This window comes from Amia ocellicauda, chromosome 8, assembly GCF_036373705.1.
Source record: "Amia ocellicauda isolate fAmiCal2 chromosome 8, fAmiCal2.hap1, whole genome shotgun sequence".
Lineage (NCBI taxonomy): Eukaryota > Metazoa > Chordata > Actinopteri > Amiiformes > Amiidae > Amia > Amia ocellicauda.
The window spans coordinates 9,434,284-9,450,968 of NC_089857.1; the positions used below are offsets into that span (position 1 = coordinate 9,434,284).

The following is a 16,685-nucleotide window of genomic DNA, read 5'->3' on the forward strand; positions in this document are numbered from 1 at the left end:
CCAAGTTTTACACTTTCGTGCTTTGCATGAATGGGAATGGAACCGTGTGTGTTGAATGAGGCTCCTTGTGAGCACTGAACTTTGTCCGGTGGAGTTCCTTTTTGTGTTGCTGTAATTGTGTCATTTCTCGATGAGAAAGATTAGGCAACATTTAGTCACTTCTAGCCATGATGCTCAATTTATTTACGAATGTACCCTAGTTACTAGGGACCGATTACGTTGGAGAACAAGATCTATTGTATGCCTGTGTATTTGGGGAAGTCAAATCTGAAATAATGATGAAATTGCGTGTATCCAAAGTTAAAACTCGTGATTTGTCGCCCTCTGGTGTGTAAAAGATGCAAAAGCTTACAGCACCTGGTATTCCCAGGCAGTCTCCCATCCAAGTACTGACCAGGCCCGAGCCTGCTTAGCTTCCGAGATCGGACGAGATCGGGCGTTTTCAGGCTAGTATGGCCGTAAGCCAGGGAGGCTGTCCCTGACGCTCTACTTAAAGGGAAGGCAATATCCGTTTCTGCCGCTCATACTTGCAGTTGAACTGTCTCTCTACTCTAAAGTCCGGGACACACCAGCGCGCCGCAGACAGTCCCTGCTAACACGAAACGTTGTGGCAACGTTGTGCGTTAGCTGGGGTGCCACACCAGACCGGAACTATATTTTACAAAACGAACACATTGTCTTGATAATACAGCTGTAATTGAGTGCCTGACACGCCAGTCAAGCGCAATCTTGAGAAGGTGTGCATTTCAGTAAGGATTTCAATTGACATGCAGTATGAAACTGAAAGGAGGTTAAATCACTATGATGCATAACATTGCATGTATTGTATTTTCAAGTGTGTGCATTCATCCTGTTGTCATTTTGTTTTGAAAGCAGAAGAATCATTTTTGCTGAGGTTGCTGAGACAAATGTAAACCAGTAAAACATATGAAGAGAAACAAACCTTGAATATAAGTTCAGTTGTTTAAACATTTGACAAACTATGGTGAGGGGGTAAGAAAACACACAAATCCAGCAGCTCCTGTATTTCAATACACCAGAACCCAATATTATTGGCGAGTCGGGTAGTCCATCATCACAGTTCGAGGGCAGGCATCATTTCAGTAATTTCATCCCGTTGCATTCACATCCGTGCCTTGAATGAGATTGAATGTGATCTTTGCTCTCAAGTATGTTCCCAAGTTTTACACTTTCGTGCTTTGCATGAATGGGAATGGAACCGTGTGTGTTGAATGAGGCTACTTGTGAGCACTGAACTTTGTCCGGTGGAGTTCCTTTTTGTGTTGCTGTAATTGTGTCATTTCTCGATGAGAAAGATTAGGCAACATTTAGTCACTTCTAGCCATGATGCTCAATTTATTTACGAATGTACCCTAGTTACTAGGGACCGTTTACGTTGGAGAACAAGATCTATTGTATGCCTGTATATTTGGGGAAGTAAAATCTGAAATAATGATGAAATTGTGTGTATCCAAAGTTAAAACTCGTGATTTGTCGCCCTCTGGTGTGTAAAAGGTGCAAAAGCTTACAGCACCTGGTATTCCCAGGCGGTCTCCCATCCAAGTACTGACCAGGCCCGAGCCCGCTTGGCTTCCGAGATCGGATGAGATCGGGCGTATTCAGGCTAGTATGGCCGTAAGCCAGGGAGGCTGTCCCTGACGCTCTACTTAAAGGGAAGGCAATATCCGTTTCTGCCGTTCATACTTACAGTTGAACTGTCTCTCTACTCTAAAGCCCGGGACACACCAGCGCGCCGCAGCCAGTCCCTGCTAACACGCCACGTTGTGGCAACATTGTGGCAACGTTGTGCGTTAGCTGGGGTGCCACACCAGACCGGAACTATATATTACAAAACGAACACATTGTCTTGATAAAACAGCTGTGATTGAGTGCCTGACACGCCAGTCAAGCGCAATCTTGAGAAGGTGTGCATTTCAGTAAGGATTTCAATTGACATGCAGTATGAAACTGAAAGGAGGTTGCATCACTATGATGCATAACATTGCATGTATTGTATTTTCAAGTGTGTGCATTCATCCTGTTGTCATTTTGTTTTGAAAGCAGAAGAATCATTCAACAGGTTGCTGAGACAAATGTAAACCAGTAAAACATATGAAGAGAAATAAACCTTGAATATAAGTTCAGTTGTTTAAACATTTGACAAACTATGGTGAGGGGGTAAGAAAACACACAAATCCAGCAGCTCCTGTATTTCAATACACCAGAACCCAATATTATTGGCGAGTCGGGTAGTCCATCATCACAGTTCGAGGGCAGGCATCATTTCAGTAATTTCATCCCGTTGCATTCACATCCGTGCCTTGAATGAGATTGAATGTGATCTTTGCTCTCAAGTATGTTCCCAAGTTTTACACTTTCGTGCTTTGCATGAATGGGAATGGAACCGTGTGTGTTGAATGAGGCTCCTTGTGAGCACTGAACTTTGTCCGGTGGAGTTCCTTTTTGTGTTGCTGTAATTGTGTCATTTCTCGATGAGAAAGATTAGGCAACATTTAGTCACTTCTAGCCATGATGCTCAATTTATTTACGAATGTACCCTAGTTACTAGGGACCGTTTACGTTGGAGAACAAGATCTATTGTATGCCTGTGTATTTGGGGAAGTCAAATCTGAAATAATGATGAAATTGCGTGTATCCAAAGTTAAAACTCGTGATTTGTCGCCCTCTGGTGTGTAAAAGATGCAAAAGCTTACAGCACCTGGTATTCCCAGGTGGTCTCCCATCCAAGTACTGACCAGGCCCGAGCCTGCTTAGCTTCCGAGATCAGACGAGATCGGGCGTATTCAGGCTAGTATGGCCGTAAGCCAGGGAGGCTGTCCCTGACGCTCTACTTAAAGGGAAGGCAATATCCGTTTCTGCCGCTCATACTTGCAGTTGAACTGTCTCTCTACTCTAAAGTCCGGGACACACCAGCACGCCCCAGACAGTCCCTGCTAACACGAAACGTTGTGGCAACGTTGTGCGTTAGCTGGGGTGCCACACCAGACCGGAACTATATATTACAAAACGAACACATTGTCTTGATAAAACAGCTGTAATTGAGTGCCTGACACGCCAGTCAAGCGCAATCTTGAGAAGGTGTGCATTTCAGTAAGGATTTCAATTGACATGCAGTATGAAACTGAAAGGAGGTTGCATCACTATGATGCATAACATTGCATGTATTGTATTTTCAAGTGTGTGCATTCATCCTGTTGTCATTTTGTTTTGAAAGCAGAAGAATCATTTTTGCTGAGGTTGCTGAGACAAATGTAAACCAGTAAAACATATGAAGAGAAACAAACCTTGAATATAAGTTCAGTTGTTTAAACATTTGACAAACTATGGTGAGGGGGTAAGAAAACACACAAATCCAGCAGCTCCTGTATTTCAATACACCAGAACCCAATATTATTGGCGAGTCGGGTAGTCCATCATCACAGTTCGAGGGCAGGCATCATTTCAGTAATTTCATCCCGTTGCATTCACATCCGTGCCTTGAATGAGATTGAATGTGATCTTTGCTCTCAAGTATGTTCCCAGGTTTTACACTTTCGTGCTTTGCATGAATGGGAATGGAACCGTGTGTGTTGAATGAGGCTCCTTGTGAGCACTGAACTTTGTCCGGTGGAGTTCCTTTTTGTGTTGCTGTAATTGTGTCATTTCTCGATGAGAAAGATTAGGCAACATTTAGTCACTTCTAGCCATGATGCTCAATTTATTTACGAATGTACCCTAGTTACTAGGGACCGTTTACGTTGGAGAACAAGATCTATTGTATGCCTGTGTATTTGGGGAAGTCAAATCTGAAATAATGATGAAATTGCGTGTATCCAAAGTTAAAACTCGTGATTTGTCGCCCTCTGGTGTGTAAAAGATGCCAAAGCCTACAGCACCTGGTATTCCCAGGCGGTCTCCCATCCAAGTACTGACCAGGCCCGAGCCTGCTTAGCTTCCGAGATCGGACGAGATCGGGCGTATTCAGGCTAGTATGGCCGTAAGCCAGGGAGGCTGTCCCTGACGCTCTACTTAAAGGGAAGGCAATATCCGTTTCTGCTGTTCATACTTACAGTTGAACTGTCTCTCTACTCTAAAGCCCGGGACACACCAGCGCGCCGCAGACAGTCTCTGCTAACACGCCACGTTGTGGCAACATTGTGGCAACGTTGTGCGTTAGCTGGGGTGCCACACCAGACCGGAACTATATATTACAAAACGAACACATTCTCTTGATAAAACAGCTGTAATTGAGTGCCTGACACGCCAGTCAAGCGCAATCTTGAGAAGGTGTGCATTTCAGTAAGGATTTCAATTGACATGCAGTATGAAACTGAAAGGAGGTTGCATCACTATGATGCATAACATTGCATGTATTGTATTTTCAAGTGTGTGCATTCATCCTGTTGTCATTTTGTTTTGAAAGCAGAAGAATCATTCAACAGGTTGCTGAGACAAATGTAAACCAGTAAAACATATGAAGAGAAACAAACCTTGAATATAAGTTCAGTTGTTTAAACATTTGACAAACTATGGTGAGGGGGTTAGAAAACACACAAATCCAGCAGCTCCTGTATTTCAATACACCAGAACCCAATATTATTGGCGAGTCGGGTAGTCCATCATCACAGTTCGAGGGCAGGCATCATTTCAGTAATTTCATCCCGTTGCATTCACATTCGTGCCTTGAATGAGATTGAATGTGATCTTTGCTCTCAAGTATGTTCCCAAGTTTTACACTTTCGTGCTTTGCATGAATGGGAATGGAACCGTGTGTGTTGAATGAGGCTCCTTGTGAGCACTGAACTTTGTCCGGTGGAGTTCCTTTTTGTGTTGCTGTAATTGTTTCATTTCTCGATGAGAAAGATTAGGCAACATTTAGTCACTTCTAGCCATGATGCTCAATTTATTTACGAATGTACCCTAGTTACTAGGGACCGTTTACGTTGGAGAACAAGATCTATTGTATGCCTGTGTATTTGGGGAAGTCAAATCTGAAATAATGATGAAATTGCGTGTATCCAAAGTTAAAACTCGTGATTTGTCGCCCTCTGGTGTGTAAAAGATGCAAAAGCTTACAGCACCTGGTATTCCCAGGTGGTCTCCCATCCAAGTACTGACCAGGCCCGAGCCTGCTTAGCTTCCAAGATCAGACGAGATCGGGCGTATTCAGGCTAGTATGGCCGTAAGCCAGGGAGGCTGTCCCTGACGCTCTACTTAAAGGGAAGGCAATATCCGTTTCTGCCGCTCATACTTGCAGTTGAACTGTCTCTCTACTCTAAAGTCCGGGACACACCAGCACGCCGCAGACAGTCCCTGCTAACACGAAACGTTGTGGCAACGTTGTGCGTTAGCTGGGGTGCCACACCAGACCGGAACTATATATTACAAAACGAACACATTCTCTTGATAAAACAGCTGTAATTGAGTGCCTGACACGCCAGTCAAGCGCAATCTTGAGAAGGTGTGCATTTCAGTAAGGATTTCAATTGACATGCAGTATGAAACTGAAAGGAGGTTGCATCACTATGATGCATAACATTGCATGTATTGTATTTTCAAGTGTGTGCATTCATCCTGTTGTCATTTTGTTTTGAAAGCAGAAGAATCATTCAACAGGTTGCTGAGACAAATGTAAACCAGTAAAACATATGAAGAGAAACAAACCTTGAATATAAGTTCAGTTGTTTAAACATTTGACAAACTATGGTGAGGGGGTAAGAAAACACACAAATCCAGCAGCTCCTGTATTTCAATACACCAGAACCCAATATTATTGGCGAGTCGGGTAGTCCATCATCACAGTTCGAGGGCAGGCATCATTTCAGTAATTTCATCCCGTTGCATTCACATCCGTGCCTTGAATGAGATTGAATGTGATCTTTGCTCTCAAGTATGTTCCCAAGTTTTACACTTTCGTGCTTTGCATGAATGGGAATGGAACCGTGTGTGTTGAATGAGGCTCCTTGTGAGCACTGAACTTTGTCCGGTGGAGTTCCTTTTTGTGTTGCTGTAATTGTGTCATTTCTCGATGAGAAAGATTAGGCAACATTTAGTCACTTCTAGCCATGATGCTCAATTTATTTACGAATGTACCCTAGTTACTAGGGACCGTTTACGTTGGAGAACAAGATCTATTGTATGCCTGTGTATTTGGGGAAGTCAAATCTGAAATAATGATGAAATTGCGTGTATCCAAAGTTAAAACTCGTGATTTGTCGCCCTCTGGTGTGTAAAAGATGCAAAAGCTTACAGCACCTGTTATTCCCAGGCGGTCTCCCATCCAAGTACTGACCAGGCCCGAGCCTGCTTGGCTTCCGAGATCGGACGAGATCGGGCGTATTCAGGCTAGTATGGCCGTAAGCCAGGGAGGCTCTCCCTGACGCTCTACTTAAAGGGAAGGCAATATCCGTTTCTGCCGCTCATACTTGCAGTTGAACTGTCTCTCTACTCTAAAGTCCGGGACACACCAGCGCGCCGCAGACAGTCCCTGCTTACACGAAACGTTGTGGCAACGTTGTGCGTTAGCTGGGGTGCCACACCAGACCGGAACTATATATTACAAAACGAACACATTGTCTTGATAAAACAGCTGTAATTGAGTGCCTGACACGCCAGTCAAGCGCAATCTTGAGAAGGTGTGCATTTCAGTAAGGATTTCAATTGACATGCAGTATGAAACTGAAAGGAGGTTGCATCACTATGATGCATAACATTGCATGTATTGTATTTTCAAGTGTGTGCATTCATCCTGTTGTCATTTTGTTTTGAAAGCAGAAGAATCATTCAACAGGTTGCTGAGACAAATGTAAACCAGTAAAACATATGAAGAGAAACAAACCTTGAATATAAGTTCAGTTGTTTAAACATTTGACAAACTATGGTGAGGGGGTAAGAAAACACACAAATCCAGCAGCTCCTGTATTTCAATACACCAGAACCCAATATTATTGGCGAGTCGGGTAGTCCATCATCACAGTTCGAGGGCAGGCATCATTTCAGTAATTTCATCCCGTTGCATTCACATCCGTGCCTTGAATGAGATTGAATGTGATCTTTGCTCTCAAGTATTTTCCCAAGTTTTACACTTTCGTGCTTTGCATGAATGGGAATGGAACCGTGTGTGTTGAATGAGGCTCCTTGTGAGCACTGAACTTTGTCCGGTGGAGTTCCTTTTTGTGTTGGTGTAATTGTGTCATTTCTCGATGAGAAAGATTAGGCAACATTTAGTCACTTCTAGCCATGATGCTCAATTTATTTACGAATGTACACTAGTTACTAGGGACCGTTTACGTTGGAGAACAAGATCTATTGTATGCCTGTGTATTTGGGGAAGTCAAATCTGAAATAATGATGAAATTGCGTGTATCCAAAGTTAAAACTCGTGATTTGTCGCCCTTTGGTGTGTAAAAGATGCAAAAGCTTACAGCACCTGGTATTCCCAGGGGGTCTCCCATCCAAGTACTGACCAGGCCCGAGCCTGCTTAGCTTCCGAGATCGGACGAGATCGGGCGTATTCAGGCTAGTATGGCCGTAAGCCAGGGAGGCTGTCCCTGACGCGCTACTTAAAGGGAAGGCAATATCCGTTTCTGCCGTTCATACTTACAGTTGAACTGTCTCTCTACTCTAAAGCCCGGGACACACCAGCGCGCCGCAGACAGTCCCTGCTAACACGCCACGTTGTGGCAACATTGTGGCAACGTTGTGCGTTAGCTGGGGTGCCACACCAGACCGGAACTATATATTACAAAACGAACACATTGTCTTGATAAAACAGCTGTAATTGAGTGCCTGACACGCCAGTCAAGCGCAATCTTGAGAAGGTGTGCATTTCAGTAAGGATTTCAATTGACATGCAGTATGAAACTGAAAGGAGGTTGCATCACTATGATGCATAACATTGCATGTATTGTATTTTCAAGTGTGTGCATTCATCCTGTTGTCATTTTGTTTTGAAAGCAGAAGAATCATTCAACAGGTTGCTGAGACAAATGTAAACCAGTAAAACATATGAAGAGAAACAAACCTTGAATATAAGTTCAGTTGTTTAAACATTTGACAAACTATGGTGAGGGGGTAAGAAAACACACAAATCCAGCAGCTCCTGTATTTCAATACACCAGAACCCAATATTATTGGCGAGTCGGGTAGTCCATCATCACAGTTCGAGGGCAGGCATCATTTCAGTAATTTCATCCCGTTGCATTCACATCCGTGCCTTGAATGAGATTGAATGTGATCTTTGCTCTCAAGTATTTTCCCAAGTTTTACACTTTCGTGCTTTGCATGAATGGGAATGGAACCGTGTGTGTTGAATGAGGCTCCTTGTGAGCACTGAACTTTGTCCGGTGGAGTTCCTTTTTGTGTTGGTGTAATTGTGTCATTTCTCGATGAGAAAGATTAGGCAACATTTAGTCACTTCTAGCCATGATGCTCAATTTATTTACAAATGTACACTAGTTACTAGGGACCGTTTACGTTGGAGAACAAGATCTATTGTATGCCTGTGTATTTGGGGAAGTCAAATCTGAAATAATGATGAAATTGCGTGTATCCAAAGTTAAAACTCGTGATTTGTCGCCCTTTGGTGTGTAAAAGATGCAAAAGCTTACAGCACCTGGTATTCCCAGGGGGTCTCCCATCCAAGTACTGACCAGGCCCGAGCCTGCTTAGCTTCCGAGATCGGACGAGATCGGGCGTATTCAGGCTAGTATGGCCGTAAGCCAGGGAGGCTGTCCCTGACGCGCTACTTAAAGGGAAGGCAATATCCGTTTCTGCCGTTCATACTTACAGTTGAACTGTCTCTCTACTCTAAAGCCCGGGACACACCAGCGCGCCGCAGACAGTCCCTGCTAACACGCCACGTTGTGGCAACATTGTGGCAACGTTGTGCGTTAGCTGGGGTGCCACACCAGACCGGAACTATATATTACAAAACGAACACATTGTCTTGATAAAACAGCTGTAATTGAGTGCCTGACACGCCAGTCAAGCGCAATCTTGAGAAGGTGTGCATTTCAGTAAGGATTTCAATTGACATGCAGTATGAAACTGAAAGGAGGTTGCATCACTATGATGCATAACATTGCATGTATTGTATTTTCAAGTGTGTGCATTCATCCTGTTGTCATTTTGTTTTGAAAGCAGAAGAATCATTCAACAGGTTGCTGAGACAAATGTAAACCAGTAAAACATATGAAGAGAAACAAACCTTGAATATAAGTTCAGTTGTTTAAACATTTGACAAACTATGGTGAGGGGGTAAGAAAACACACAAATCCAGCAGCTCCTGTATTTCAATACACCAGAACCCAATATTATTGGCGAGTCGGGTAGTCCATCATCACAGTTCGAGGGCAGGCATCATTTCAGTAATTTCATCCCGTTGCATTCACATCCGTGCCTTGAATGAGATTGAATGTGATCTTTGCTCTCAAGTATTTTCCCAAGTTTTACACTTTCGTGCTTTGCATGAATGGGAATGGAACCGTGTGTGTTGAATGAGGCTCCTTGTGAGCACTGAACTTTGTCCGGTGGAGTTCCTTTTTGTGTTGGTGTAATTGTGTCATTTCTCGATGAGAAAGATTAGGCAACATTTAGTCACTTCTAGCCATGATGCTCAATTTATTTACAAATGTACACTAGTTACTAGGGACCGTTTACGTTGGAGAACAAGATCTATTGTATGCCTGTGTATTTGGGGAAGTCAAATCTGAAATAATGATGAAATTGCGTGTATCCAAAGTTAAAACTTGTGATTTGTCGCCCTTTGGTGTGTAAAAGATGCAAAAGCTTACAGCACCTGGTATTCCCAGGCGGTCTCCCATCCAAGTACTGACCAGGCCCGAGCCTGCTTAGCTTCCGAGATCGGACGAGATCGGGCGTATTCAGGCTAGTATGGCCGTAAGCCAGGGAGGCTGTCCCTGACGCTCTACTTAAAGGGAAGGCAATATCCGTTTCTGCCGCTCATACTTGCAGTTGAACTGTCTCTCTACTCTAAAGTCCGGGACACACCAGCGCGCCGCAGACAGTCCCTGCTAACACGAAACGTTGTGGCAACGTTGTGCGTTAGCTGGGGTGCCACACCAGACCGGAACTATATATTACAAAACGAACACATTGTCTTGATAATACAGCTGTAATTGAGTGCCTGACACGCCAGTCAAGCGCAATCTTGAGAAGGTGTGCATTTCAGTAAGGATTTCAATTGACATGCAGTATGAAACTGAAAGGAGGTTGCATCACTATGATGCATAACATTGCATGTATTGTATTTTCAAGTGTGTGCATTCATCCTGTTGTCATTTTGTTTTGAAAGCAGAAGAATCATTCTTGCTGAGGTTGCTGAGACAAATGTAAACCAGTAAAACATATGAAGAGAAACAAACCTTGAATATAAGTTCAGTTGTTTAAACATTTGACAAACTATGGTGAGGGGGTAAGAAAACACACAAATCCAGCAGCTCCTGTATTTCAATACACCAGAACCCAATATTATTGGCGAGTCGGGTAGTCCATCATCACAGTTCGAGGGCAGGCATCATTTCAGTAATTTCATCCCGTTGCATTCACATCCGTGCCTTGAATGAGATTGAATGTGATCTTTGCTCTCAAGTATGTTCCCAAGTTTTACACTTTCGTGCTTTGCATGAATGGGAATGGAACCGTGTGTGTTGAATGAGGCTCCTTGTGAGCACTGAACTTTGTCCGGTGGAGTTCCTTTTTGTGTTGCTGTAATTGTGTCATTTCTCGATGAGAAAGATTAGGCAACATTTAGTCACTTCTAGCCATGATGCTCAATTTATTTACGAATGTACCCTAGTTACTAGGGACCGTTTACGTTGGAGAACAAGATCTATTGTATGCCTGTGTATTTGGGGAAGTAAAATCTGAAATATTGATGAAATTGCGTGTATCCAAAGTTAAAACTCGTGATTTGTCGCCCTCTGGTGTGTAAAAGATGCAAAAGCTTACAGCACCTGGTATTCCAAGGCGGTCTCCCATCCAAGTACTGACCAGGCCCAAGCCTGCTTGACTTCCGAGATCGGACGAGATCGGGCGTATTCAGGCTAGTATGGCCGTAAGCCAGGGAGGCTGTCCCTGACGCTCTACTTAAAGGGAAGGCAATATCCGTTTCTGCCGCTCATACTTGCAGTTGAACTGTCTCTCTACTCTAAAGTCCGGGACACACCAGCGCGCCGCAGGCAGTCCCTGCTAACACGAAACGTTGTGGCAACGTTGTGCGTTAGCTGGGGTGCCACACCAGACCGGAACTATATTTTACAAAACGAACACATTGTCTTGATAATACAGCTGTAATTGAGTGCCTGACACGCCAGTCAAGCGCAATCTTGAGAAGGTGTGCATTTCAGTAAGGATTTCAATTGACATGCAGTATGAAACTGAAAGGAGGTTGCATCACTATGATGCATAACATTGCATGTATTGTATTTTCAAGTGTGTGCATTCATCCTGTTGTCATTTTGTTTTGAAAGCAGAAGAATCATTCAACAGGTTGCTGAGACAAATGTAAACCAGTAAAACATATGAAGAGAAACAAACCTTGAATATAAGTTCAGTTGTTTAAACATTTGACAAACTATGGTGAGGGGGTAAGAAAACACACAAATCCAGCAGCTCCTGTATTTCAATACACCAGAACCCAATATTATTGGCGAGTCGGGTAGTCCATCATCACAGTTCGAGGGCAGGCATCATTTCAGTAATTTCATCCCGTTGCATTCACATCCGTGCCTTGAATGAGATTGAATGTGATCTTTGCTCTCAAGTATGTTCCCAAGTTTTACACTTTCGTGCTTTGCATGAATGGGAATGGAACCGTGTGTGTTGAATGAGGCTCCTTGTGAGCACTGAACTTTGTCCGGTGGAGTTCCTTTTTGTGTTGCTGTAATTGTGTCATTTCTCGATGAGAAAGATTAGGCAACATTTAGTCACTTCTAGCCATGATGCTCAATTTATTTACGAATGTACCCTAGTTACTAGGGACCGTTTACGTTGGAGAACAAGATCTATTGTATGCCTGTGTATTTGGGGAAGTAAAATCTGAAATAATGATGAAATTGTGTGTATCCAAAGTTAAAACTCGTGATATGTCGCCCTCTAGTTTATTAAAAGGTGCAAGAGCTTACAGCACCTGGTATTCCCAGGCAGTCTCCCATCCAAGTACTGACCAGGCCCGAGCCTGCTTGGCTTCCGAGATCGGACGAGATCGGGCGTATTCAGGCTAGTATGGCCGTAAGGCAGGAAGGCTGTCCCTGACGCTCTACTTAAAGGGAAGGCAATATCCGTTTCTGCCGTTCATACTTACAGTTGAACTGTCTCTCTACTCTAAAGCCCGGGACACACCAGCGCGCCGCAGACAGTCCCTGCTAACACGCCACGTTGTGGCAACATTGTGGCAACGTTGTGCGTTAGCTGGGGTGCCACACCAGACCGGAACTATATATTACAAAACGAACACATTGTCTTGATAAAACAGCTGTAATTGAGTGCCTGACACTCCTGTCAAGCGCAATCTTGAGAAGGTGTGCATTTCAGTAAGGATTTCAATTGACATTCAGTATGAAACTGAAAGGAGGTTGCATCACTATGATGCATAACATTGCATGTATTGTATTTTCAAGTGTGTGCATTCATCCTGTTGTCATTTTGTTTTGAAAGCAGAAGAATCATTCAACAGGTTGCTGAGACAAATGTAAACCAGTAAAACATTTGAAGAGAAACAAACCTTGAATATAAGTTCAGTTGTTTAAACATTTGACAAACTATGGTGAGGGGGTAAGAAAACACACAAATCCAGCAGCTCCTGTATTTCAAAACACCAGAACCCAATATTATTGGCGAGTCGGGTAGTCAATCATCACAGTTCGAGGGCAGGCATCATTTCAGTAATTTCATCCCGTTGCATTCACATCCGTGCCTTGAATGAGATTGAATGTGATCTTTGCTCTCAAGTATGTTCCCAAGTTTTACACTTTCGTGCTTTGCATGAATGGGAATGGAACCGTGTGTGTTGAATGAGGCTCCTTGTGATCACTGAACTTTGTCCGGTGGAGTTCCTTTTTGTGTTGCTGTAATTGTGTCATTTCTCGATGAGAAAGATTAGGCAACATTTAGTCACTTCTAGCCATGATGCTCAATTTATTTACGAATGTACCCTAGTTACTAGGGACCGTTTACGTTGGAGAACAAGATCTATTGTATGCCTGTGTATTTGGGGAAGTCAAATCTGAAATAATGATGAAATTGCGTGTATCCAAAGTTAAAACTCGTGATTTGTCGCCCTCTGGTGTGTAAAAGATGCAAAAGCTTACAGCACCTGGTATTCCCAGGCGGTCTCCCATGCAAGTACTGACCAGGCCCGAGCCTGCTTAGCTTCCGAGATCGGACGAGATCGGGCGTATTCAGGCTAGTGTGGCCGTAAGCCAGGGAGGCTGTCCCTGACGCTCTACTTAAAGGGAAGGCAATATCCGTTTCTGCCGCTCATACTTGCAGTTGAACTGTCTCTCTACTCTAAAGTCCGGGACACACCAGCGCGCCGCAGACAGTCCCTGCTAACACGAAACGTTGTGGCAACGTTGTGCGTTAGCTGGGGTGCCACACCAGACCGGAACTATATTTTACAAAACGAACACATTGTCTTGATAATACAGCTGTAATTGAGTGCCTGACACGCCAGTCAAGCGCAATCTTGAGAAGGTGTGCATTTCAGTAAGGATTTCAATTGACATGCAGTATGAAACTGAAAGGAGGTTGCATCACTATGATGCATAACATTGCATGTATTGTATTTTCAAGTGTGTGCATTCATCCTGTTGTCATTTTGTTTTGAAAGCAGAAGAATCATTCAACAGGTTGCTGAGACAAATGTAAACCAGTAAAACATATGAAGAGAAACAAACCTTGAATATAAGTTCAGTTGTTTAAACATTTGACAAACTATGGTGAGGGGGTAAGAAAACACACAAATCCAGCAGCTCCTGTATTTCAATACACCAGAACCCAATATTATTGGCGAGTCGGGTAGTCCATCATCACAGTTCGAGGGCAGGCATCATTTCAGTAATTTCATCCCGTTGCATTCACATCCGTGCCTTGAATGAGATTAAATGTGATCTTTGCTCTCAAGTATGTTCCCAAGTTTTACACTTTCGTGCTTTGCATGAATGGGAATGGAACCGTGTGTGTTGAATGAGGCTCCTTGTGAGCACTGAACTTTGTCCGGTGGAGTTCCTTTTTGTGTTGCTGTAATTGTGTCATTTCTCGATGAGAAAGATTAGGCAACATTTAGTCACTTCTAGCCATGATGCTCAATTTATTTACGAATGTACCCTAGTTACTAGGGACCGTTTACGTTGGAGAACAAGATCTATTGTATGCCTGTGTATTTGGGGAAGTCAAATCTGAAATAATGATGAAATTGCGTGTATCCAAAGTTAAAACTCGTGATTTGTCGCCCTCTGGTGTGTAAAAGATGCAAAAGCTTACAGCACCTGGTATTCCCAGGCGGTCTCCCATCCAAGTACTGACCAGGCCCGAGCCTGCTTAGCTTCCGAGATCGGACGAGATCGGGCGTATTCAGGCTAGTATGGCCGTAAGCCAGGGAGGCTGTCCCTGACGCTCTACTTAAAGGGAAGGCAATATCCGTTTCTGCCGTTCATACTTACAGTTGAACTGTCTCTCTACTCTAAAGCCCGGGACACACCAGCGCGCCGCAGACAGTCCCTGCTAACACGCCACGTTGTGGCAGCGTTGTGGCAACGTTGTGCGTTAGCTGGGGTGCCACACCAGACCGGAACTATATATTACAAAACTAACACATTGTCTTGATAAAACAGCTGTAATTGAGTGCCTGACACGCCATTCAAGCGCAATCTTGAGAAGGTGTGCATTTCAGTAAGGATTTCAATTGACATGCAGTATGAAACTGAAAGGAGGTTGCATCACTATGATGCATAACATTGCATGTATTGTATTTTCAAGTGTGTGCATTCATCCTGTTGTCATTTTGTTTTGAAAGCAGAAGAATCATTCAACAGGTTGCTGAGACAAATGTAAACCAGTAAAACATATGAAGAGAAACAAACCTTGAATATAAGTTCAGTTGTTTAAACATTTGACAAACTATGGTGAGGGGGTAAGAAAACACACAAATCCAGCAGCTCCTGTATTTCAATACACCAGAACCCAATATTATTGGCGAGTCGGGTAGTCCATCATCACAGTTCGAGGGCAGGCATCATTTCAGTAATTTCATCCCGTTGCATTCACATCCGTGCCTTGAATGAGATTGAATGTGATCTTTGCTCTCAAGTATGTTCCCAAGTTTTACACTTTCGTGCTTTGCATGAATGGGAATGGAACCGTGTGTGTTGAATGAGGCTCCTTGTGAGCACTGAACTTTGTCCGGTGGAGTTCCTTTTTGTGTTGCTGTAATTGTGTCATTTCTCGATGAGAAAGATTAGGCAACATTTAGTCACTTCTAGCCATGATGCTCAATTTATTTACGAATGTACCCTAGTTACTAGGGACCGTTTCCGTTGGAGAACAAGATCTATTGTATGCCTGTGTATTTGGGGAAGTCAAATCTGAAATAATGATGAAATTGCGTGTATCCAAAGTTAAAACTCGTGATTTGTCGCCCTCTGGTGTGTAAAAGATGCAAAAGCTTACAGCACCTGGTATTCCCAGGCGGTCTCCCATCCAAGTACTGACCAGGCCCGAGCCTGCTTAGCTTCCGAGATCGGACGAGATCGGGCGTATTCAGGCTAGTATGGCCGTAAGCCAGGAATGCTGTCCCTGACGCTCTACTTAAAGGGAAGGCAATATCCGTTTCTGCCGTTCATACTTACAGTTGAACTGTCTCTCTACTCTAAAGTCCGGGACACACCAGCGCGCCGCAGACAGTCCCTGCTAACACGAAACGTTGTGGCAACGTTGTGCGTTAGCTGGGGTGCCACACCAGACCAATGTATTACAAAACTAACACATTGTCTTGATAAAACAGCTGTAATTGAGTGCCTGACACGCCATTCAAGCGCAATCTTGAGAAGGTGTGCATTTCAGTAAGGATTTCAATTGACATGCAGTATGAAACTGAAAGGAGGTTGCATCACTATGATGCATAACATTGCATGTATTGTATTTTCAAGTGTGTGCATTCATCCTGTTGTCATTTTGTTTTGAAAGCAGAAGAATCATTCAACAGGTTGCTGAGACAAATGTAAACCAGTAAAACATATGAAGAGAAACAAACCTTGAATATAAGTTCAGTTGTTTAAACATTTGACAAACTATGGTGAGGGGGTAAGAAAACACACAAATCCAGCAGCTCCTGTATTTCAATACACCAGAACCCAATATTATTGGCGAGTCGGGTAGTCCATCATCACAGTTCGAGGGCAGGCATCATTTCAGTAATTTCATCCCGTTGCATTCACATCCGTGCCTTGAATGAGATTGAATGTGATCTTTGCTCTCAAGTATGTTCCCAAGTTTTACACTTTCGTGCTTTGCATGAATGGGAATGGAACCGTGTGTGTTGAATGAGGCTCCTTGTGAGCACTGAACTTTGTCCGGTGGAGTTCCTTTTTGTGTTGCTGTAATTGTGTCATTTCTCGATGAGAAAGATTAGGCAACATTTAGTCACTTCTAGCCATGATGCTCAA

The 16,685-nt window shown here is 43.5% G+C and overlaps 14 non-coding genes across 14 annotated transcripts; all 14 read right to left on the reverse strand.

The window, feature by feature from the left end:
• Positions 1–345: 345 nt before the first annotated feature.
• Positions 346–464, reverse strand: LOC136756100 (5S ribosomal RNA). Its single transcript, XR_010818203.1, has one exon. It is a non-coding gene; the product is annotated as a 5S ribosomal RNA (ribosomal RNA).
• A 1,058-nt stretch (positions 465–1,522) lies between these two features.
• LOC136756225 (5S ribosomal RNA) lies at positions 1,523–1,641 on the reverse strand. The gene has a single exon (XR_010818323.1). It is a non-coding gene; the product is annotated as a 5S ribosomal RNA (ribosomal RNA).
• A 1,066-nt stretch (positions 1,642–2,707) lies between these two features.
• Positions 2,708–2,826, reverse strand: LOC136755900 (5S ribosomal RNA). The gene has a single exon (XR_010818008.1). It is a non-coding gene; the product is annotated as a 5S ribosomal RNA (ribosomal RNA).
• Positions 2,827–3,884: 1,058 nt separating this feature from the next.
• LOC136756028 (5S ribosomal RNA) lies at positions 3,885–4,003 on the reverse strand. Its single transcript, XR_010818134.1, has one exon. It is a non-coding gene; the product is annotated as a 5S ribosomal RNA (ribosomal RNA).
• Positions 4,004–5,069: 1,066 nt separating this feature from the next.
• On the reverse strand, positions 5,070–5,188 carry LOC136756581 (5S ribosomal RNA). Its single transcript, XR_010818656.1, has one exon. It is a non-coding gene; the product is annotated as a 5S ribosomal RNA (ribosomal RNA).
• A 1,055-nt stretch (positions 5,189–6,243) lies between these two features.
• On the reverse strand, positions 6,244–6,362 carry LOC136756827 (5S ribosomal RNA). The gene has a single exon (XR_010818884.1). It is a non-coding gene; the product is annotated as a 5S ribosomal RNA (ribosomal RNA).
• A 1,055-nt stretch (positions 6,363–7,417) lies between these two features.
• Positions 7,418–7,536, reverse strand: LOC136755838 (5S ribosomal RNA). The gene has a single exon (XR_010817948.1). It is a non-coding gene; the product is annotated as a 5S ribosomal RNA (ribosomal RNA).
• A 1,066-nt stretch (positions 7,537–8,602) lies between these two features.
• LOC136755839 (5S ribosomal RNA) lies at positions 8,603–8,721 on the reverse strand. The gene has a single exon (XR_010817949.1). It is a non-coding gene; the product is annotated as a 5S ribosomal RNA (ribosomal RNA).
• A 1,066-nt stretch (positions 8,722–9,787) lies between these two features.
• Positions 9,788–9,906, reverse strand: LOC136755598 (5S ribosomal RNA). Its single transcript, XR_010817718.1, has one exon. It is a non-coding gene; the product is annotated as a 5S ribosomal RNA (ribosomal RNA).
• A 1,058-nt stretch (positions 9,907–10,964) lies between these two features.
• Positions 10,965–11,083, reverse strand: LOC136756347 (5S ribosomal RNA). Its single transcript, XR_010818437.1, has one exon. It is a non-coding gene; the product is annotated as a 5S ribosomal RNA (ribosomal RNA).
• Positions 11,084–12,139: 1,056 nt separating this feature from the next.
• On the reverse strand, positions 12,140–12,258 carry LOC136757291 (5S ribosomal RNA). The gene has a single exon (XR_010819326.1). It is a non-coding gene; the product is annotated as a 5S ribosomal RNA (ribosomal RNA).
• A 1,066-nt stretch (positions 12,259–13,324) lies between these two features.
• On the reverse strand, positions 13,325–13,443 carry LOC136756876 (5S ribosomal RNA). The gene has a single exon (XR_010818930.1). It is a non-coding gene; the product is annotated as a 5S ribosomal RNA (ribosomal RNA).
• Positions 13,444–14,498: 1,055 nt separating this feature from the next.
• LOC136755599 (5S ribosomal RNA) lies at positions 14,499–14,617 on the reverse strand. Its single transcript, XR_010817719.1, has one exon. It is a non-coding gene; the product is annotated as a 5S ribosomal RNA (ribosomal RNA).
• A 1,066-nt stretch (positions 14,618–15,683) lies between these two features.
• Positions 15,684–15,802, reverse strand: LOC136755600 (5S ribosomal RNA). The gene has a single exon (XR_010817720.1). It is a non-coding gene; the product is annotated as a 5S ribosomal RNA (ribosomal RNA).
• Positions 15,803–16,685: the final 883 nt, after the last annotated feature.